At 48.4% G+C, this 22,767-nt stretch overlaps 1 long non-coding RNA gene across 1 annotated transcript; it reads left to right on the top strand.

Moving 5' to 3' along the window:
* Nucleotides 1-16,600: 16,600 nt before the first annotated feature.
* On the top strand, nucleotides 16,601-22,422 carry LOC306668472. The gene is made up of 2 exons (XR_013765875.1): nucleotides 16,601-20,202; nucleotides 20,246-22,422. It is a non-coding gene; the product is annotated as an uncharacterized lncRNA (long non-coding RNA).
* The last annotated feature ends 345 nt before the right edge of the window (nucleotides 22,423-22,767 follow it).

Here is a 22,767-nt window from a genome sequence, read left to right as displayed (position 1 = left end):
AAACAAGTGAGTTGGGGGTAGAGGGGTAAAAATGGAAAACAAGGCCCAGCAACACAGCGCAGGGAGGCCCGGTGCAGCTGCAGCTGTGAGGCATCCGAGGACAGGTGGGCCGGGACCCTGCAGAACAGAAAGTCTCCAGGACATGAAGGTGCTGCCCGCAGGTGAGCCCCCCGCTGCTACACACCCTCGGCACAGCACAGGGCTCGAGTGTGCAGAGCCAGGGATGGAGCACGGGCAGCACCGTCCATCCTGTCTGAGGCACACCAGGAAATGGAGGGGCTCTGTGTCCCAGTCTCCCAAATAGGGGGGAGGTCCCCTGGCATGAGGAATTGAGGACCACACTTACTTAAATCGTGCACTTATCAAGTAGCAAAAACGTAACCAGTCATTCAGTTTGGCATACATCACAGAGGAGAAAGACTTGGTCAGTGTCCTTATTAAAAGGAAGAATGAACATCCAGTCCCCAAAATCATGCTGTATATAAGACACATAGCTAAGGCACAATGACACACAAGTCTAAAAGGAATGAATCAAACAGTCCAGAAGAGACAGGGAAGTCCGGGAAAGAAGGCAATAAAGGGGCTGGCCTTGCAAAAATTAAAGCATTTAATGAAGGTGCAAATGTAAGATTTGCTACTTGAGGGCTGCGGGTGTAGCTCGGTGGTAAAGCATCACACAGGACGTGCAGGGCCCTGGGTTCAAATCCCAGCACCACACACACACACACATTCACACTCATGCACACCCTCACACACACACACACACAATGAGTGTTGCTATTTGTATAGAAAGAGATTAAAATACATGTGTATCAAATTGTGTATCAATGATTTAAACATAAAAAACAAAGAGAATAAGCCAGGCATAGTGGCTTATGCCTGTAATCCCAGTGACTCACAAGGCTGACTCAGGAGGATCACAAGTTCAAGGCCAGCCTCAGCAACTTAGTGAGATTCTGTATCAAAGTATAAAATAAAAAGGGCTGGGGATGTGGCACAATGGTGGAGAGCTTGCCCAGCATGTATGGGGCCCTGGGTTCCATCTCCAGCACCACAAAAACAAGCAAAAAAAACTACAGAAGAAAATGTGCGGGGGGCGGGGACGGTTTCCATCCACAGAGGATGAGTGACACACATCAAGGTCCACACTGCAGGAAATGATGATGTCACTACAGCAAAACAGGAGACCTGAGCGCACTGAATGTTCCTCCGCCTGGACAGAGCTCTAACGAGCACATGCACAGAATGCCAGCGTCTCCTGAGAAGCACAGAGGCACCCTCGCATGTGAGCGCCGGCAGGGGCCACCCCGGGGCACACTAGCAATGGCTGCGTTGGACAGGAGAATGGAGGTCAGGAATGAGAGGCAAGCTGGACCCTGAAGTGTGGATGGGATTTCTCTGATATGTATATATAACAGCTTTCCCCCAAACCAAAATTACAAAAAGGTCAATTTCAAGAGAGAAACATTATCTTAGGCAAACACAACGGAGGTGAGTGAAACCAGTTCCATCAATGCAGAACTGGAGCAGACGCCACCGAGCCAGGCGAAGGCAGAATTTCGCACACCTAAGAGGCCCAGCTGAAAATAAAACCTGACAGGAGAACAGCGAACAGTACAGACTTCGAAATTCCAAAACCAGAAGCACAGGGGCAGTTCCCTCAGCACCTGAGCACCTGCTAGATGAAGTGGAAACACGTAAAGTCAGTCCAATTCACAAGTTCAACGGCATCTATCACTTTATGACCCTTAATTAGCACACAGATGTACCACTTCTCTGTTAAACAGACTCCAGTCTGCAGTCAGCTCTGGCCAGGGAGGCCCTGGGGAGCTGGAGCTCTGAGGACCCTCCTAGAGGCTCTGCCCAGGTCAGGCTCAGCACAGCCCGCCTACCGTCCAGAGCACAGCAGTCAGGACTACTCTGGGCCATGCAGTTGCTACAGCGTCTCCTGCAAGAAACTGCCCCTCCCTAATCTCAGTAAACCCTCTTGGAACTTCTATCCTTCTCTGGAAGCACCAGGCGTCCTGCTTTTCTGCTCCAGCCTAATTGCTACAACTGACTTAAACCTGGGAAACTTGAGTAGAAAGTCCGACAGCGAGTGACTACTTCAGGTATTGGGCTCTGTTCAACCTGTCAAAACTGCTCGCCCTGGTGTAGGATCAAAGCAGTCAATGCATACATGTGTCCATGTACTAGTATCCTAATAAAACTTTATTCATGGACACTGACATTTGAGTTCAATAGCGCTTTCAAGTTCACAAATTATCTTTAAAAGATTTAGAAACAAGTCAGGTGTGGTGGTGCACACCTGTAATCCCAGCAACTCAGGAGGTTGAGGCAGGAGGATCGCAAGTTCAAAGACAGCCTCAGCAGATCAGTGAGGCCCTGTCTCTAAACATTAAAAAGGGCTGGGGATGTGGCTCAATTGTTCAGTGCCCCTGGGTTCAATCCCGGTACCCCCCCAAAAAAGATTTAGAAACCAATATTCTTAGTTCATGTATATAAAAATAGGAAATTGGGGGCTAGGGTTGTGGCTAGTGGTAGAATGCTTGCCTGGCATGTGTGAGGCACTGGGTTTGATCCTCAGCACCACATGTAAATAAATAAGTTAATTAATTAAATAAATAAAGGTCCATTGACAACTAAAAAAAAAATAGGTTGGTAGGTTTGACCCCTGTGTTCTAATTTGCTGACCTCCTAGACTCATCCTTAAAAATAAAGTCTGTTGGGACTGATTTATGGAACTCTGATCACTAAAAAATAATAGCAAGACACAATAAGGAAAGGAAGAGGTTGTGATTTGTGATAACAGAAAAAGTAATGCGTACGTCAGGAAAAGGCCAGAACTGACAGCTGACCCGAGGTCTGGCTCTCGGAGGGCCTGGAGGTGGAGAGCGAGGACGCAGCAGACCCCCAGGAGAGCCTGATGAAGAGGAAGCGGCTGTCACACAAGGAGGCACAAGGCAGGCCTGTTCACTAGAATGCCAGTGGGACTTGCACACACCTCTAAAATGGATCTGAGGATCTCCAAAACGGGGATTCTTTTCTAGGAAACTATAAATTATCTAAAACTGGGGGGTGCTCTCTTCAGCAGCACATACTAAACTTGGGATGATACAGAGATTAGCACAACCCCGTGCAAGGATGACGGGCAAATTAAAAAAGCGGTCCATCTCTGGGGGATGGGGGGCACCACTCGACCTACAATTGAGTAAGAAAAAAGTGCAGGGTTATCTAAGTTGACTTATTAGTCTTGGAAAAAGTGAAAACACTCCAGTTCAGTGAGCTCCGCCCCACTATGGGTGGGGCCCTGTCACACCACCCAGGGCTCTGGACGGTGACACAGTGATACAAGACCTTACAGGTGAGACTGGGACACAGCCAGCCACCAACGTGCTTTGAGCTCCTTTAGAACAAAGCCAGGTTCCACAGCTGTTTCAAAGTGAGAGCATAACTGAACATCAGATTCTACACGAATTAAGTTGTCCCACCTCATCAAAACCCGGTGTGGGGGGACTATGACCAGAAGTGTCACCCTTACTTCTTGAAATGACTCTGCGTGTGAACGGGTGAAGCAATTGGGACATCTGATGATCTTCATGAGGTCCCCGATGTCATTTGCCGATTAAAAATCCTGCTTTTGCTTCCCTTTCCCAGCGTGTTAGCGGGAATGCTTGTCCTATCTGAACGTTTCTTAGCCAGTGCATTAAGGTTGCGGGCTTTTCCTCGCCTCGGCCTGTCCCCACCGTCACAGACGCTGGCCTTAGCTCACGCTTGCTTTGATTTCCTCTTTAGGCGGGGGTTTGCTTGTTTTTAAAATTCTTCCAGACGTGCAGGTTCTTGGCTCCTTCCATTTGCTGAGACCATCGATGTGTGTCCTCCGGAGGCCTGTCAGCAGAGCTCAGAGTGGACAGCGCTCACATTCACCCATGTCCGCTAGACCCTGTGCCTCCCTGACTCTCAGGGTTCTGAGATGAGGTCAGCATACCCTGCTGAGATCGAAGGTGCTTCACTTTTCTTAGTCTAGGAACCCCATCTTTCAAAGCTGCCCTTAGTCAAAGAAAGGGAACTCCTGTTGTTCATCTTCTACTGCCACACACTTGGCGGGTAGTTCCCCGGCACTGCTTTCCCGGCCTCAGCCTCTGGTGTCACCCTTTCCAGAGGTGTCTCACGTTTAACTGTGGTGTTCACGTTTCAACCTGAAAACGTCCAGACAGAATTCGACCACTCCACATTCACTGTGGAAAAGGGGACATTTGGACTTGCACCTGCCAGACTGGCTTCTGTTCTCCTGCTTTTCCCTTTTCCCAATGTTCACTGGGTAGGCAACGTAGAGAGCCCTGTTCTTCCAGACCCTACCTGTGTCCAGTCTGTCAAACTTCTGGTTTGTTCTCACAAGATCTTAGAACCAAGACTTCTCATTTGGACTAAGTCTCCCGTGGATCTTGACCTTATCTCAGCAAAGGGATAGGGCACCCAGGGATGGATGAGTAGCATCAGAGGTAAAAATGACATTTTGGGAAGACAGGAAAGCTCGAGGTGGCTGATTTAAACACAAATAGATGCAACCTCTCTTGTGCTCTGAGTGAGTGAAGAGGGACACAGAAAGGAGACAAGAGAAAGCACAACACCAAGTGCTATGAGTAGGTGTGAGAACCTGGAAACCGCCCACCCCAGCAGTGGGGAGCTCACCCCAATTTTGTAGTCAGAACACCTCCTCTGTAACCAAGAGACAGACTCAAGTGTGGATCTAGCATCTTCCATTCACAGGGTCCATCTTCCCATCTGCAGCCAGCTCGCTCTGTCCACACCTACGGACTGTAACGCACCGTCACGTAACTTCTCCTATACGAGAATCCAGCTCAGCTCGTCCTGAGCCCAGTGTGGTATACAGGTGTGATATCACCTTTTCATTGTCAGCATTTTTTCTTCCACTTATTATGTCCATCTTAGTCAGCTTTGCATTACTCCATCAAATACCTGAGATGGTCAATTTACAAAGAGAAAAGGCCTATTCTATCTCGCGGTTGGAGAGATTTCAGTCCACGCTGGGCTGGCTGGTTGCTCTGGGGGGGGCAGTACATTATGGTGGAGTGCTGGATGGGGCAAGATCACTCACCTCATGGCCGGCAAGGAGAGAGAGGAAAGAGGAGGTCCAGAGCCCGTTTTGAGGGATGGCTGCCACGCCCCGAAGACCTCTCACCGGCCCGCCATCTCCCTTGAGTGCCCCAGCTGGGAGCACGTCTCTAACACGTGGGCCACTGGGGGGCACTTGCCATCCAACCTGAACAACGCCCATCACCTGCTACAGTTCCAGGCCCCCTTTGTCTAAGCTCCTGCGATGACTATATGGCTCTACCAGCCACTTCCCCCGACCAGTGTGCCTCATCTAGGAGAGTCACAGAGTAAACCAAGTCCTTTCCTAAGAAAACACGCGTTCAGGAACATGATATTTTGCACACTATTGAAGGTCCAGACCTCCCTAAAGCCAGCTACAGACCCTAGGTTTTAAACCTCTTTAAATGCAACAATCCCTCCATAATTCATGATGTGAAGACTTGGACCAAGGCCAGCAAGGAGCTGAGCAGAAGGAAAGACAGTCTAAGTGAACCTGTTTCCAGAAGCATTATTTACCAAGTACCAATGGCAGGGTATACACCACACGGTCTATAAAATGGGTAAATACACCTCCAAGGAGTCCACATCCCTGCATTTTCTCTAGCCTCGCATCTTACTACACAGGCTGACATCTTAACAGTGGCTTGGGCCCAAGTCTTCCCTGCAGACTCACGCCAAGATCATACCGGCACATGTGTGCACACAGGCCCTATGATCTCTGGGTTGTTCACATGTCTTTAAAGCTTCTACACTTTGAAGTGTGGGAATAATTGAGAAATAATTAAAATGTGGAAATAATTAAAACATGCAGCTTGCACATTTTAATTTGCTAGAATTTTAAGACCGAATGTATGGTGCTGAGGACTGAACCAGAGCCTTGTGGGTAACAGGCAAGGGCTCCACCACGGAGCCCATTCTACCTTAAGATCATCAAGTCAGTGCACAGGGTTGCCGACAGACTCTGAGGCCTCTGGGTCTGGGTAAACGTGCCTCAAAGCCCTGCGAGTCCATGGCCTGCAGAAGATCGCACTCTCCCAGCCTCCTGGTCCCTGGAGCTCGGCTGGCAGCGGCCTGGCTCCCACAGAGGTGCGCTCCGCCCCACTCCAACCTTAAGGCAGCAGTCTGCCCTCCGTCTCCCTGAGAAACACACTCACACTCTCACTTCGTGCCTGTTCACACGGCAGAGCCTGTGACGCGCAGTCTCCCTTTCCAATCCTCTCATCTTCCTGTCACAGGTCCCCAAGAGGCCTCCTCCCTCCTGTCGAGTGCAGCGCTCCAGCCCTCCCCCAAACCCACTGCGGTGCTCAGTAGAACAAGGGAACTCCAAATAGCATCTCATCTTCTTAAAAAGGCAACAGGAGTAATAATTTTTTGTGGTATTTCCAAATACTAGGGATTTTACAAGTGCTTATTTAGTTCTAATATTCTGAGCAGAGACTTTTCAAAGCCATTTTATAGGTGAGAAACGTGAGGGTCAGGAAAGCTGTGACCTCGCGTGAGGTCAGGGTGGGTCCTGGGTCAACTGCTCATTCCTGCCCCGATCCCATGCCCATCTCACCTTGGCCTGGCTACCATGCCTGGCTCTTGCCCCGCAGTGGTGCCAGCCCTTGCTTCTCTTCCTGGGCTGGTTGTACTGGTTGTACCACTGAGTGCTTTCTCCTTGCTTCGAATACATCCTTTCTATTCACCCTTTTTTTCCAGACTTCTGAGAGTAACAGCAAATTGCACACTGCTTAACACAGGCTGAATTTTTTAGAATAGCACCAGGAGTTAGAAGGCCCGTTCACGTGTAGCAACTTCTGCAGGCAGACCACCTGAAGGTGGGCTCTGGGATGGAGTGCCTCCCGCCCGCCTTAGATGCAAGTGAGAAACTGCACTGTCTCCGTGGAGCTCTCTCCCACCCAAATCCTAGCAGGTCCTCTCCTCCCTGCTCCCCCTGGAAAGGCTGGTCTGGGCTGTGATCGCATCAGCAGGAACTAGAACATGGACCTGACTCAAAGCTGGGAGCTGCCCAACCATGGTCAGACTGGTGTGTGACTTCAGCAAGCACAGTCCACACCTCACCAGGAGGCAACCACGGTCAGCAGGGACAAGAGCAGGGCTCAGGGGGTAAGGCAGGCCCACAGACACACCAGGCAGGTAACAGAAGTGACAGGAATGGATCATACAGAGAACACAAATTTGTTGCCAACATTTTTAGATGGTGAAATTAGGTGTGAAATCTAGGGCACAATGTACACACCAACCCCCACCCCAGCCCACGATGACCAGAGTCCACACAACTACATGTCAAGCACAGAACCCTGTTATAAAGTGATTTTATTAAATTGATTTGGACATACTGTAGGTCAAATAATATTTTCTGAAGATAACAATTATGGACTTTAAAGCTTGACATAAAATTAGTAGCTTCAAAAGTGTTAGTCATATTCCCCAGCAACAGCATGATAAAATAATTCAACTATGTAGAAATATAGAACTCTAGGACTAGCTGGAAACTCGGAAATCATTTAGCCTAATATCCTCATTTTGTGAGGAAACTAGGCTCAAAGATCAAGCGATTTGCCCAAGCTCACATACCTAATAGTAATAAAACTAGAAATCAAACCAATTTTTCCTAAAAACTAAAATTCTATCAATGATATTTCAACTGGCTCTCTATCAACTAAAAGTCTAGGCTTCTCTCTAATGCTCCACGCTACTGTGACATGGAAGAGTGATAAGACACTACAGTAAACCGCAGTTGTGGGCTTCAGGCCTGGAAGGGGCTTTAGCAGAAAACTAAACCAGCCTCTCTTCTGCAAAAAGGAGGAAAGACCTGCGAGGCAACTGGGCAGACTCTTAGCAGAAGCGTGGGACTAAGTTCAGCTTCCAGGCCGCTCTGTCTCCCGGCCCACCCACTGATCCTGTGCTCCTGTTAGACCTCCTTTATGCACTGAGGTTTGAGTTATGCAAAAACCCCTTCCAGCCAAACAGAAGGAACTAATCCAAACATGGAGGGAAAACCAAGCTCGGACACAGTATTTCCTCGACTATCTTGAGTTCATTTCCCAACTTAGACAGCTGACAGACACCACCAACCTGACCACCCATTTCAGAGCTTCAAAGATCCCTAGTTTCCCCAAAGACTTCCTGAGCGAAAGGCCTGCGTGTGGGAAATCAATGACAGGAATGACAAGAGAAACGAGGGTAAACATGGGTTGCTTTCTGTTCTTGTCATTGGGGACTTTTGGTCTTCTAAACATTCCTTGAGTTCCTCCACATGAGTTTTTAATATCTAGCAAAACAAACAAAACAAAACAGGCCTACAAAAATCTGGACACCGAGAGCTCAGTATCCCTCCCCCCCGCGCCTGCCTCTTGTCCGCCCGGGCAAGCAGCACCAAGCAGCACCTGCGTGTCCCACCGGTACGCCACCTCCTTGCCCGCCCAGTCCCAGCTGCCCTCAGCAAGGCTCCCCTGACCCTAGCTAATGCCCCCCACCCCCCACCACTCTACATCACCACCCTAGTTTATTTTCTTCATAGCACTTAACCACTACCTCAGACTACATTTTTTATGTTTACTCGCTTATGATCTGTCTCCACCAGAAGTAAACTCTATGGGAGCAGGGACCTTGTCTGTCAGATTGAGTGGCTTTCCCAGCACCCAGCAGTGCCCGGCACCCACGAGGTGTTCAAAAAATTCTTGTCCAATGAATGAAGAATTAAAAGAACGATGGATTGACAACAGACATTCCTGCCTGAAAAGGACTGGCACCTGACACCCGATGGCTCCTACACATTATTGCCCAAGGCGACAAACAGACAAACATCCTTAGTGACCTCTCCCACCATCCCCTTTCCTAAGGTCTCCCTGGCTTATAGGAGCTCCCCTCAGGGTGCAACAGAGCCTGAGAGGGTTCCTCTAGAGGGAAGACAAGCTCACACCTTGCTTTGCTTCTTTCTCCCTGCTATTTACATTCAGCTATTTCCAAAAAAATTTCAAGTTAAAAAAAAAATTGTGTTGCAGCCACTAGAAAATAAGTCTAACATAGAGACACAGTGATTAGCAGAATCCACAAAACTAAAGAAAAGTTCCAGGGCATGTATGTCTGCCAATGATTTCTCTGAGAGGCCAAGTGTGAGGAGATACTATGAGTTGCCTAAAATCTAAAATGAAATTTAATGCCACCTAGGAAGGGGTGGGTACTGATGGGTACTGTGAGGATGTGAGGTAAAGTGGGTTCAGAAGTAACAGGATATATGGAAAGCTATGTAGGGGCGTCACGTGGCAAGCTCAGAAATACCAGAACACCATCTTAGCGGGAGCTGTCCATATTCAAATGTGTTGACCAGAAGGCTCAAGAAGAAGGAAGGGGCAGGAACTCCCAAGAGGGAGCATCTGGGATCACTTCTAAGCACAGCACAGATACAAGGTGACTTGGAGGCTGGCAATGCTCACAGGTTCTGAGCAGTACTCCATCTACTGAGGCATTGTAGGAATCCCAGGATACAACAGCCACATCTGGGATGCAAGACAGCCAGCCCGTGTTTGGGCATGTGCTCAAAGGGACTCCATTTTCAAAGCCAAGCTGTGGGGTCACCAAAACCTCGGCCTCACCTATGCCTCCTCAAAAAGAACATTCTGCTAGGGACTGCCGTGAATACTCCTTGGGTCAATGTAGGTACATACAGGGTTTCCTTCCTAGTGGCACTTAGGGTTTTAAGATTTTTCAACTCTTAGCAAAACATTTTATATAACTGATATTTTGAGATGGTTTCTCTCCTTGGTGTGGACTCTCTGATGGATGCAGAGGCTGGTACTCTGACTAAAGGCCTTCCCACACTCATCACATTTAAAAGGTTTCTCTCCTGTGTGTACCCTCTGGTGGATGCAGAGGCTGGAGCTCTGACTGAAGGCCTTCCCACACCCACAACACCTATAGGGTTTCTCTCCAGTGTGTACTCTCTGGTGGATGCAGAGGCTGGAGCTCTGACTGAAGGCCTTCCCACACTCATAACATTTATAAGGTTTCTCTCCGGTGTGGACTCGCTGATGCATGCAGAGGCTGGAGGTGTGCCTGAAGGCCTTCCCACACTCTTCACATTTGAAGGGTTTCTCTCCGGTGTGGACTCTCTGGTGCATGCAAAGGTTTGAACTGTTACTGAAGCCCCTTCCACACTCACTACAGACATAGGGTTTCTCACCTGTGTGAACTCTCATGTGAATTTGAAGATGGGAGCTCCAATTGAAGGCTTTGCCACACTCATAACACTTATAGGGCTTCTCCACTGTGTGGATTTTCTTATGTCTATTAAGTTTTGTTGTGGTGCTAAAATCCTTACCACAATCATCACATTTATAGACCTTCTCTCCCGTGTGGTCTCGCCAGTGAATGTGGAGTTCTGATATGTGAAAGAAACCCTTATCACACTTGTCACATTTGTGGGGCTTCTCAGCCGTGTGGATTTTTTGATGCATAAAGAGATCTGCTCTCTCAGAGAAAAATTCCCTACACATGGGGCACTTGTAGATCATCTTTCCTATTTGGTATCGTGATTTAGAGGAGAAAATTTCCTTACAACTACTGTAGTCACAGGACTGCTACTTCATAAAGTCTCTTATTTGGCCATTTTGGCAGTCTATCTCAGGCTTGCACTATTGGGCAAGTTTAAGGTCGGCCTAAGCTTTTCCCTGCCTATCTTTCTATGGAAGGTTTCTTCCTGCATAGTGTTCCTCGCTCAGCGTTATTACTGATTATAAAGTGACATTAACTTCCACATGAATTCCATACTCTTTAACACAGACTTTCCTTTAGATCCTGAGTTGTCAACATTCCAAGGGGCGGCCAAGGTGCATGTGTCTTTATGCCCCTGGAATCTTCCTCTCATAAAGTATTCCCCACGTCTAGAAAAGGACCGCACGGTGTGCCCCTGGTTTTCGAGGGTGAGAGAGCACTGCTGGTCATGGGCACCTGCAGCCTCCCCGCGAAGGTCAGTTCATCATTCTGCTCCTGCACAGCCGACAGGAAGCCTCTATGGTGAGCAGGCTCCTCGGCTCAGGTATGGCGAGTCTTGCTCCTGGGAATTCTCTACACGGGTAGCGCGCCAGTCTTCTGCAACAGAAACACAAGTAAATACATTGAAAATACCTTTTCTGCCCAGAAAACTGTTATTAATTCCCTAATTAGCTTTGCATAAATGTGATAGCAGTAACGCAGACCTTTTATGATCCTGAGGAAGCAGTTCTCTTCTCTTTCAGAGGGATGTGTCTCTTGGATTTGCAGGTCTGAAGAAGAGAATTTGTAGATATCATGCTCTTGTTTTAGGTCAAGTTCATCATCCATTACAACTTCTCACTGTAACTATCTGCATAGCACCAAGGGAAATACTATTGACAGAGAAAAGAAAGCCTCAGAAGACCCACATGTGAGCAGTTGTCCCACACAGAGGAACAAGGAGGAATACTACCTCCACTGGAAACTTCAAAAGGAAGACTACTGCTGCTTTCAGACATCAACAATACCTCATATGTGAGCTGCCTTCTAATCTAAGGAAAGAGAAGATATATATAAAAACACCAAATAGCCAACATCATCCCCTCTTTAACCATCCTTAATGGTTTCCTGATGCATTCAAAATGAAATCCAAATCCATACCCTAAACAAGGCTCTGCAGTACCTGGTCCTTGCTCTTTTCCGCATCACTCACTGCTTCCTACCACTGACTTCTGAGCTCTCGCACATCACGAGCTGCTTCCTGCCTCAGGGTCTTTGTGCATGGTGTTCCCAGGGCTGAACTGCTCTCCCCGACTGTGTGGTCTGTATGTCAACTGCCCCACCCCTGGTTGGACTCAATCTCATTTGATTCTGTCAAACCACATACAACTAGTACCTATCTTCTCTGTTCCCTGGTTTTAGATCCATCATCTGTACTAGGATATATATGTGAAGGAAGAATTTTGTGTGTTGCTCACTGTTATATTCTGGCAGAGGGAAGAATTCAATTAATATATGCTGGGTTTACCCAGAGTTCTTAAGGACCCCCTTGCACCCTACAGAAGACAGAGCCTGCTCTACACTGGGAGAATAGTAAGGATACATTTTCCAGTGCCTTTTCTTAGTCTTTTGATAAATGGGACAAAATACACAACAAATAAAATGTAGAAGAGATCAAAGAAGAAAATCTCCAAATCCTCAACCTGAAAACTTTTAAGGGTTAAATTTCCATCTTTTATATTTTACACAGTGATACTTTGATAAACTAAATGAAATCAACAGATCTTTTTAAAATGACTTTCAATGAGGTATTGCACACAGGGTACACAGGTGATTGAGGAGACTTCTTTAACATCAAGATGGCAAAATAAACCAAACTGCTTCTAAGTCCAAGTGTGAGGACTGAAATTCAACTAGATACTCAAAATTTCATCCAATATGCAGTCGTGTCTAGAAAAATACACATGCACCCGTCCTGTCTTAGAAATTTCACTTTAGAAACACATCCCAAAGACACTTCTAAAAACAGGAAATAACTGAGAGACCAGGTGATTCCTTGAGACAGTACCTGTCACAGCAAAACTGCTGACAACCCAAGGCCCACGCATAGGTGCCTAACTAAATCAACTCCAGCACTTTCTCCCAAAGAAATGCTGCTTAGTCATTAAAAAAAAAAAAAATGGGGATGTGTGGTGTGTGTGTGCTCGGGAAGAGGGAGGGGGAGGGAGGGAGGGGGGAGGGGGGGAGAGAGAGAGAGAGAGAGAGAGAGAGAGAGAGAGAGAGAGAGAGAGAGAGAGAGAGAGAGAGAGAGAGAGAGAGAGAGAGACACAGAGACACACTCTGTGTGAACCCAGGTAATGCCACTAAGTGAAAATGGCAAGGCCCAGAAAAGCATGTGTCCTTTTGTGCAAAATAAGAAACATGAGTGTATCAGATCTTTGTCTAAATGTACAAAAATAAACATGGTGAAGAATAACCTGAAACTTCATTTAATGACCAGCGAGGAAGGAGGGAAGTGAGACTTATCTCAATATGCCTTGTTTTGTAGTTTTGTTGACTTTAGAAACACACGTTTATATATTTTAAAAAATAGAATCAAATAAAAAAGAAGAAATCCTTAAAATGAAAAAAAAGAATGACCCTTAACTCTCATGTTGATGACATATCTACAAATGATGTCTGAGCAGTGTACCAACTGTTGTCCCAGTATTGTTATCCCTACTGACAAAGTTGCAAAGAAAAAAAAAAAAAAAAAAAAAAAAAAAAATTCAGCAGTTTAACTGGTATTTTTATAGAAAGGATAATGCAATAATTTATGATAATGTTGTTAGGAACCAATATTCAATGTAAGAAATAAGCACAAAAATCAGTTAAAAAAGAATCCTGTAACATAAAAAGTTAATTTAGTAAATCTAAGTTTGAATTTCTTTCTTTTTTTTTTTTTTTTTTTTTTCAAGCTGTCACTAAAATCGTCAGGAAGGAATCAGAACAGGCAGCAAGGAGCACACCCAGAGTCCCTTCCCTCTTCCCACCAAATGCACAGGGAGCCCAGGAGGAACGGCGTTTCACCACCATAGGCAACACTTACAGGAACGGCGTTTCACCACCATAGGCAACACTTACAAATTGAGCTTGGAACATCTTGTCATTCCAGAAAGCCACAGAGATCAAAGGGAGTAAGAAATACAATTGATAGAAACACATTAAATATGCAAAGCCAGGTGTTCATAACACTGAAGAGGCAGGGAGAAAGAGGAGTCAAGAGAGCAGAGAAGCCAGGTGCTGGACAAGACGGAAACAACGAAGGCACCAGCAGTGCGCTCTGGAAACGCAATCGAGAGGGAGAGGGAAGCACCTCTCCACAAACTTTCTCCAAAGCCACACAGCAACCCAGCTAGTCAATGGGTGCCCCAGAAAGTACCTGATGCAGGCACGAAGAGCACAGGTGAAAACGAGCTGCCAAGTCAGGCTGTCACCACCTGAAGCCACCAAGCCATCTCAGTGTGACTCAACATGGAGCAACCAGAACAGGTGTCTCCTGCACAGCTGTAGCTGCAACAGCAGCAGGGCCAGCTCCCTGAGAAAGGCTATGCAGAGACTGAGAGGGCCTCTGAAGGAACTGGGGACAGCATGGCCAGGAAGCTACGACACCAGGCGAGAGGTGGACCAGCCTTCAGGTCAGCTGCCCCATTTTTTGCAAAAAGTTAAAGGCATGAAGGATGAGAAACTCTAACAAGAGGCTCTTCCTGGGAATCTGCTGTACATATACCAGCGGCTGAAAGAAGAGGAAATGTGACCAGAGACAGGGTGTCAGGTGACACGGGGCATGGCTAACTACGGGAGAAGCCACTGCATTATGTAAGCCAAAGTCCAGTCTTGAAGGTGCACCCTCAAATGTCCAGGAGAGAGGGCATGATGTCTGCGACCCACCTTAAAATGCTTCAGCAAAGAAAAAGAAAAAGGGAAGGCAACAAAGGACAGACCAAGCACACGCGGCAAACGCACCCTCACCACTGAATCTAGGTGACAGAGAAACAGGAATACCGTGCTCTGGGGCTGGGGAGGTAGCTCAGTCGAGAGAGGGCTTGCCTTGCAAGCACAGGGCCCTGGGTTCGATCCCCAGCACCACAAAAAAAAAAAAAAAAAAAGAATACAGTGCTCTGCCTGTGTGTGTAGTCGCCGAAGTTTCTCACGATAAAAAGACCCCAGCAGTTAACACTGAGAAGACCTGTTCCTCTCCAACAGCACACTAATCCCAAGAACATGCGACTGGGAACCAGACAAAAGCACTCCCCCCAACGCCCCACCTCCCCAGTCTCTCCAGTCCTCCAGAGCACTGGAGGACCAGCTGCAGGGTCTCTGGATAGCAGGGCTGGCAGTGGTGGCTCGTGGCAGACAGCAGAGGAAGAGGGAGCTGGGCTCCTCCTCACAAGCCTTCCTGTATGTGCCCGTTCCTCCACGGTGGCCTTGGGCAAACACCTACTCAGCAGGGTCTGACTCCCACCAGAGCTCCTCTTGAGGAGGAGTCGGGCAGTGCCACAGAGTGCCACTGCACAGCCAGGTGGGGTAGGGGAGGCACGCTACACTGCTTAGCACAAAAGAAAAAATGATAAATAAAAAGATATTCCAGCAATTGTGTCATGTGACCAACCAAAGACCAGAAAGGCAAAAAAAAAAACACAAAAAGGCGCACCCGTAGACCTTCCAGAGAGGCACAGAGATAAAAGACTTCAAATCCAGGGGTGCGGACCAGCTACAGAACCCTGAAGGCAGCAATGCACAGCTCTCTCCACGATTCCTCATTCAAGACTCGCCCACCGGTCTCATATTCAACAACCTGTAAAGGCAGGCAAACGGGTGCACACCCGTGAGGCTGCCAGCCACAGCATCTTAATGACACTCTGTCTCAAAATAAGAAATAAAAATGGCTGGGGGTATAGTTTAGTGTCCCTGGGTTCTCAGATCACACACACTCAAAAACAGTTGGTTCAGGTGACATGCCCACACGGTGTGATGGCAAGATCACCTCTCTGACCTCGGGAGGAAGGCGCTCCCTGCTGCAGTGGCCTGACCGCTAAGAGAAACATACAGACTCCACACCTTACAACCTCAGTAGGACAACTCCCACAAGAGCCACCGTCAACTTGCAGCCACATGCCTCATGCTCCACTTCCACGGGAGGTCTCCCTCCCTCCCTGCCCTGCTGCACTGTGGGGAGGCTGGAGTCTGTGATGCCCAAGAAAGCCTGTGCCAGTGCTGACCTCTCAGCACAGGTAAAATCCATGGGCTACCATCAACAAATGGGCTAAGGATATGAACAGACGCTTCACGGAAGATCTACAAGCAATCGATAAACGTATGAAAAAATGTTCACCATCTCTAGTAATAAGAGAAATGCAAATCAAAACTACACTAAGATTCCATCTCACCCCAATTAGGATGGCGATTATCAAGAATACAAGCAACAATAGGTATTGGCGAGGATGTGGGGAAAAAGGTACACTCATACATTGCTGGTGGGGCTGCAAATTAGTGCAGCCACTCTGGAAAGCAGTGTGGAGATTCCTTAGAAAACTTTGAATGGACCCACCATTTGACCCAGCTATCCCACTCCTCAGCCTATACCCAAAGGACTTAAAATCAGCATACTACAGAGATACGGCCACATCAATGGAATATTACTCAGCTATAAAGAATAATAAAATTATGGCATTTGCAGGCAAATGGATGAAATTGAAGAATATCATGCTAAGTGAGATAAGCCAATCTCAAAAATCCAAAAGGTGAATGATCTCACTGATAAGTGGATGATGACACATAATGGGGGGTGGGAGGGGGGCAAGAATGGAGGAAGGAAGGACTGTACAGAGGGAAAAGAGGGGTGGGAAAAGGGGTGGGGGGGGAGGAAATAACAGAATGAATCAAACATCATTACCCTATGTAAACGTATGATTACGCAAATGGTATGCTGTTACTCCATGTACAATCAGAAACAACATGTATCCCATTTGTTTACAATAAAAATAAATTAAGAAAAAAAAAATCCATGGGCTACCTAATAAGTAACTGATATAGGAAGTAAACAATGAGTCTTAAATACCAGCAAACTATTCCAAAAGAACACGTGCTCTGGGCTGGGGCATGGAAGGGACCAGGGATGTGGCACAGCTGGCTCAGAGTTGGAACTTGATCCTCTGGAGGGATGCTCAGGCCACATGCTCCTGCTTCTGCAGCCAGCAGTACAGACCCGAGGTACTCCAGAGGCAACACCCTGGCTGACCTGCGGGCCCCGTACTGGCAGGAGTCCACTGCAGCACAGAACCTGTTCTGGTCACACCTCCCAGGGCAAAGGTCCCAAAGTGCAGCTTGAGTCTGTGGCAGAACTTGGAGGTAATGGCCCCTCTGCCTGGGAAGACAAGGTACTAGGCAGGGAGGGCTGAACATGGACTCTGATGTCAGCTGCGTAACACTTTTACATCTACCCTTTCTGTGTTACTCCCTTTTACACAGCCAGTCAAAAAATACAATTTTGTTGGGGAAAAAAGAGGAGGGCTCCCTAATATTTTCTCAGTACAATGATCCCGTGGTTGCAGGAGCAGGCACTGCCTCCACAGGGCAGGTGCTGGTGAGGGCAGTGCACAGAGGGGCAATGTCCAGCAGGGTCCTGGCACGGGGACAACTGACCACATCAGAGGAATGCCAACTATTCACAGCATGGAGGCGGAGGCCAGTAAGCTGCACTCACATTCTGTGGAGCAGAGGCAGATCTGGAAGACTCTCAGTACAGGCTGGGTATGTCCAAGACAGTGCCGAACTCGGCAGTTACACTCCTAAGCAAGCACAGCGGCGGAGCTCACCCCCACACTCTGCACACGCTCAGCCAGCTCCTGCTGGGTATGACAGGCTGAGAGCTCAGTGCTGCTCCACACAAGGTCATGACCTTGACACAGGTCAAGTCTAAAGCTGCTGCACGGCTAAAGAGGAAACAGTGGCACAGCAACTACCATCGCCACACGAGACGGAGGAAGTGAGGCTCACAGAAGGCACACTGGAGAAGAACAGTGGCAGGTGGGTGTCAGGGGCAAGACAGATGGTTTTCCAAAGACTGGGGAACTGAATGATGATTACCCAAGAGATGGACTAGCAAGAAGGGGATGTAAAAATGATCCTCGCTTAGCCTCAGAACTTCAGGCAAGAATACAATAACCTAACCTTGTTTTTCATCGATTTATAAATTGAGACAATGCAGATTTCCTGGCCTGTCACAAAAACATGTTAAATAGTACTGAGCAGTCAAAATGCAAAGGAGCTTTGGACATTAAAGAGAGACGAAGAGAGGCTGCATTTACTTCCTGTTTGAAAACGGTGACTGCACGTGTGCTCAGTTGCTGGTGAGACTGTACATGACCTGCAGTCTTTCATAAACCCTGATTTTAGGAATGAACAGCCTCCTCATGTAACAGAAATAAGAACAGCAAAAAGCAGATGGTTTCTGAACCTAGCTGTTCAACCCCTGTGGTGATGGGCCCAAAGGGTACATTTGTTATCTTCTCTACTTTTGAGTTCATTTTAAAATTTCCATTAACAAAACAAAACAGTAAGCCTCGGCTCACAAGCCTGCTGGAATGAAGGGATCCTTAGCCACAAGAGCAACACACAACAGCATTCTACGTGACAGATCTGCAGACTCTGCCAGTGACTCCCCTGACCCATGCCAGTCCAGGCACATCGTAACACAGGAAGGCAGTCGGGCTGAGGGACAGCTCTGCTGGCACTCTGTCCACAGCCAGAGGAACTGTGCTTAACCACCCCGCCCGCCCGCCAACTGAGGCAGCGAATGCCTGGAACCTTCTCTCACCACAGCGCCTCCAGTTGTCTTCCAGCAATACAGTCCCACCCCTGCGAGCCTCCCTTCCTGTTTCCCATTCTGGCTCGGTTTCCGTAGCGTCTCCCTGCTTCTCTCCCCACTCCACCATCGTGCCCATGGCTGCACCCTACTCTGTCCTCAGCAATAACCGCGCTGCCTTCCAAACCCATGCTAAGCAAGCATTTGGGGCCAGCTTGTGCTGTCCTGGGTGACACTGTTCCAGTGACTCTTCATTCGCACGGGCCTCCTGTGCCCAGGCATGCTTCCCCGGCACCCCTTGAGGACTCCCAGCCTGCCATCACTGTTCACTCCCCACTCCTCTGAGTTAAAGCCCCAACTTCACTGAAACCCAATCCTTCACCTGCCTACCCAGCACCAGGCAGTTGGACAGTACCAGGAATTACTCCATGCACAATCACAAATCCCCAACTGGACACTTGAACACCACCCCCACCCAAGTTCCCCTCCAGTCTTAGATGCATGTTTTGCCAGGACTGTGAATTACACTTTGTGCTGCTGCTTTCTCCTCAGATCTCCTGCATTCTCTGCCTCCCTCACCTTGTGGCTGAGATAATTCATTAAGATGACAGAAGCAAGCAGTTGGCAGTGTCCTCTTTCTCCCATGGCCAATCTGCTCTGCGTTGGTGTCCCTGCACCTCCACTCCCAAGGAAATCGATGGCTCCTTGGAGGGCTGCCCTCCACTGGCCACCACGAGTGCACTTACGGAATTCTGCAACTGCTTCCCTCTCTGCCATTATCAAGTTCATCCCGTCTTGGATCCACTCTACACTAACACAAATGTCTCTCCCTTGAGAAAAACTTCTTCGCATCCCCCAGTCCCACCTCAGCTACTAGCCAGAAAACCCCACTCCCCTTCTAAAGGAACTTCCTTGCAGAGCTCTGTACCACCTACACTGCTCCCCACCCTCCAGGCAGGCTCTGCTCCTACACACCAGCCCTCTCCAGCCCCAGAGACAGGCCGTATCTTCTGGAAACACCTTACCTCGCTGACTGCCACCCCTCATTTCCTCTGCTGCTGACTCCAACTCTTCCAAGGATGTCAACCTGGGACCCCTTCTTTTCTGAGTCTACACCCTCTCTCTAGTAATCTCATCCAGTCACATGGTCTGATCTACCATCATGATGCTGGTTCCAAGGTTCCTCTGCCCCATAGACACACAAACCAAACTCCCCTGGACTGTCCTCTTCACACTTCCCTATCTCAATAAAAGGCACTGACGCCTACCCACAGAGGTACCTTCAGTTCCTCTTGCCTGGTCCCCACTCCCTACCCTAGCACACCTCCATGCTGTCCCAATCCTGCCACCTCCCCACAGCCTCCCAAGTCCAGCCTGTCTGAGCACAGCCCCTCCTCCCAGACGCCAAGAGCTTGCAAGTCACTCAAAGCTTTTAGCCTTGCTCCTCCACACCTGGCCTCTACTGGCCATCACCCTAGTCTTCTAAAACATCAATTACATGTTACCTCCCTTAGCTTAAAGCCTCCCTTGGCTCATTTTTTTTTTTAAGTTGAAGGTGAACACAATACCTTCACTTTATTTGTCTCTCTTTATTGGTGCTGTACACGTGCTGGGCAGTGCTCTACCACTGCGCCACAGTCCCAGCCTCTCCGTCAGCTCTTTGAGCACATTCCTTTTGCTGCTTACTAACTGGACATGCCTGACCTCTGCCCCTCCCAACCGTACCAAGATCATGCATAAGGTGCTGCGCCTCCTCTCCTGTCTTCACCCCTCCTGTGTTCACCCCTGACTTGCAGAAAGCAGGGGCTCTTGGAGGCCCTGCCTCTCCTGCTCACCGTTCTGCTCACCTCCTCCACAGTGCTTCACCACTCTACCTGAGGTTCGCCAACTTCTCCAGGTTGCTCTTTCTCTCCCTGCTCCACGACCAGCAGGGAATTAGGGGGTTTTGTAGACGCTTTCATCTGTTTCCCACAGGTAGTTCAGGCAACAAGTGTCTCCTCAGTGATGAGACTGTAGGGAGCACCAGCACACCTGGCTTCCTCCCATTCACATCCAGAGGGATGGGCAGAGACCCAGTGTGAAACTGCAGTGTGTGCGCCAAAACAGCGGAGGGGGTGTTCTGAGGGCTCACCTGGGACAGAGTGAGGGCTGACTGCCTAGGAGGTCAGGAGACCACCCAGGGGAAGGGCAGCTGGGCTCAGATCTGGAAGTGGACCTCAAAAGGTGAGTGAGACAGGCAGCTTGGTAAAGCAAATGCAAAGGGCATTGACAAGAGGTAATGGTGCACAGGGAAGTGGGGAAGGGTCCATGTGAAAGAAAACCAGGAGAGGAGCGAGGAGACGCTGCAGGCAAGATCACAGTCCTGGGAGCAGGCATGAGCACTGACGGCTAGTTGCTTGTTTCAAAGTCTGATAACATCAGGTTTGTATTTTTCACAGAAAACTGAAAGTACAGAATTGCTGGATGGAAAGCAAGAGTGGGTGAGGGCACACGTTAGGGGACTGCCCTAGCAGTCTGGGTTAGAAATGATGGTCTAAGTGGCAGTGAAGGTGAAAGTAAAACCCGCAGGCTCCGTGCTGGACTAAACACAATGGGCAAGGGAGAAGGGCATGCCAAGAATACTGCCAACATCTTCTGCTTGAGTAACTGGATGTTCATCAAGAAAGGAGACTACAGAAAATCAAGGCTTGGTGATAAAGATCTTGATCTCGATTTCAGACATGCTCGTGACATTCAAGGACACCAACTGGATGAAAGGTACTGTCACTGAGAGAAGATGCCAGGACTTCATCAAGTAACATTCACAAGGTACAGAAGCAAGGGGAGGAATGAGATGGCCCAGGAAGGAAGTCTCGGGTGAGAGGTGAAGAGGACGACCCTGGGGCTTCACCTACCAAACCCACACTTAGTGACCAAGGAGGAGTCCACACTTTCTGATTCTACTTATATAACATCCCAACAAGGGCAGAATGAACGGATGCTATTAGGAAGCAGCAGGAGCAAGGAGGCTAGAGGAGCCTGGTCATGCCCGTCTCACAGCTGGGAGAACTTACCAACTCTGCCCTAGGATCTGTGAACTTGTCTGTTGTACCTCAAGAAGAGTTTGAGAAAGGAAAAGATGGGAAGAACTTCATCAAGAGGGAAGACTGAAACTAGGGAAGAAATCATGGAAAAGATGAAAAGAGACAAAAGCCCAAGGAGCGGGATGAGTGTCACAGCGGAGGCAGGGAACAGCACACAGGCTACAGTGTAGCTGCCAGCACCGGCTACCCTGAAGTAGGAAGCAGGGTCATCTGGAGGGGACAAAGCTAGCAGGGACCTGCAGAGCATGAGGTGGCTTAAGACAGCTGTGTGCCCCGTAGTGTGACCAGAGAGACATAGTGGCCTGCCAGCAGCACTAAGGGTGGGCACAGGCCTGTCCCCAGGCTTAGTTACTCATGCTGCACGCCGGAATGAGGATGCTGCAGGAGGAACACAGCTGACTCTGCGAAGGACAGAGACTTCCCAAGAGGCTTTCCACCTGGAAGAAACTCCTTCCTGCACCAATCCAGCGTTTACATGCTGACAGAGAAAATCACAGAACTGCCACAGTTTTCAAGATACTGCCTTCACTGGGCCTTCCACACACTGCTTCTCATACATCCGGCTACATTTAACCTTGTTCTTGAGAGCTCTCGATTCCCAAGATCATGGCCCTCTACGCACCCCCAGCTCCCTCCGCTCCTGTGGAAAGTCGTGTCACACCCCAGGAAGCAGCAGTTTCTGCCACACATCCTACTGCAACACAAACGTTTCAGAATTCAAATTTTAGCCCCCCTGTTATTAACTGTATGACTTCAAGCAAGTTATTTATCTCTGAGCCTCAACTTCCTCCAACATAAAAGAGAAATAAAACCCATACCTTCATCTCTTAGGATTCTCTGAAAAGGAAACAAGACAATGAACAAGAATTTATTATAATGCCTACATACCATAACTAATGTCTTTTTTTCTTTCTTCAATGGGCCTATCTGGTAAACACAGGGAACACACACCATTAACTGGAAGATGGCTTTAGAAGCCTGCAGCGAACAGCTCGGCCTCCAGCTTCCATTTCCTCTCCTGACGGTGCTGTTTCTTGTTCAGAGATTGCCTTTCCCTCTTTGAGCAGCAACAAAGGGTCAGTAAGTCAGAGGCACTCTCTTCCCACTGCGAAAGCTGAGATCCCCAGACCCCCCCCCCCCCCCACCTGATCTAGTTAAAGGGCAACTTTGAACTCAGCTCAGTCTTTCTCTCCAAGTACTGTGAACTGGGACAGAGTCAAACTAATATAAAAGACGAGAGTT

Source organism: Sciurus vulgaris (genome assembly GCF_902686455.1).
Source record: "Sciurus vulgaris genome assembly, chromosome: 8".
Taxonomy (NCBI): Eukaryota; Metazoa; Chordata; class Mammalia; order Rodentia; family Sciuridae; genus Sciurus; species Sciurus vulgaris.
This window is presented reverse-complemented; position numbering and strand designations above follow the sequence as displayed.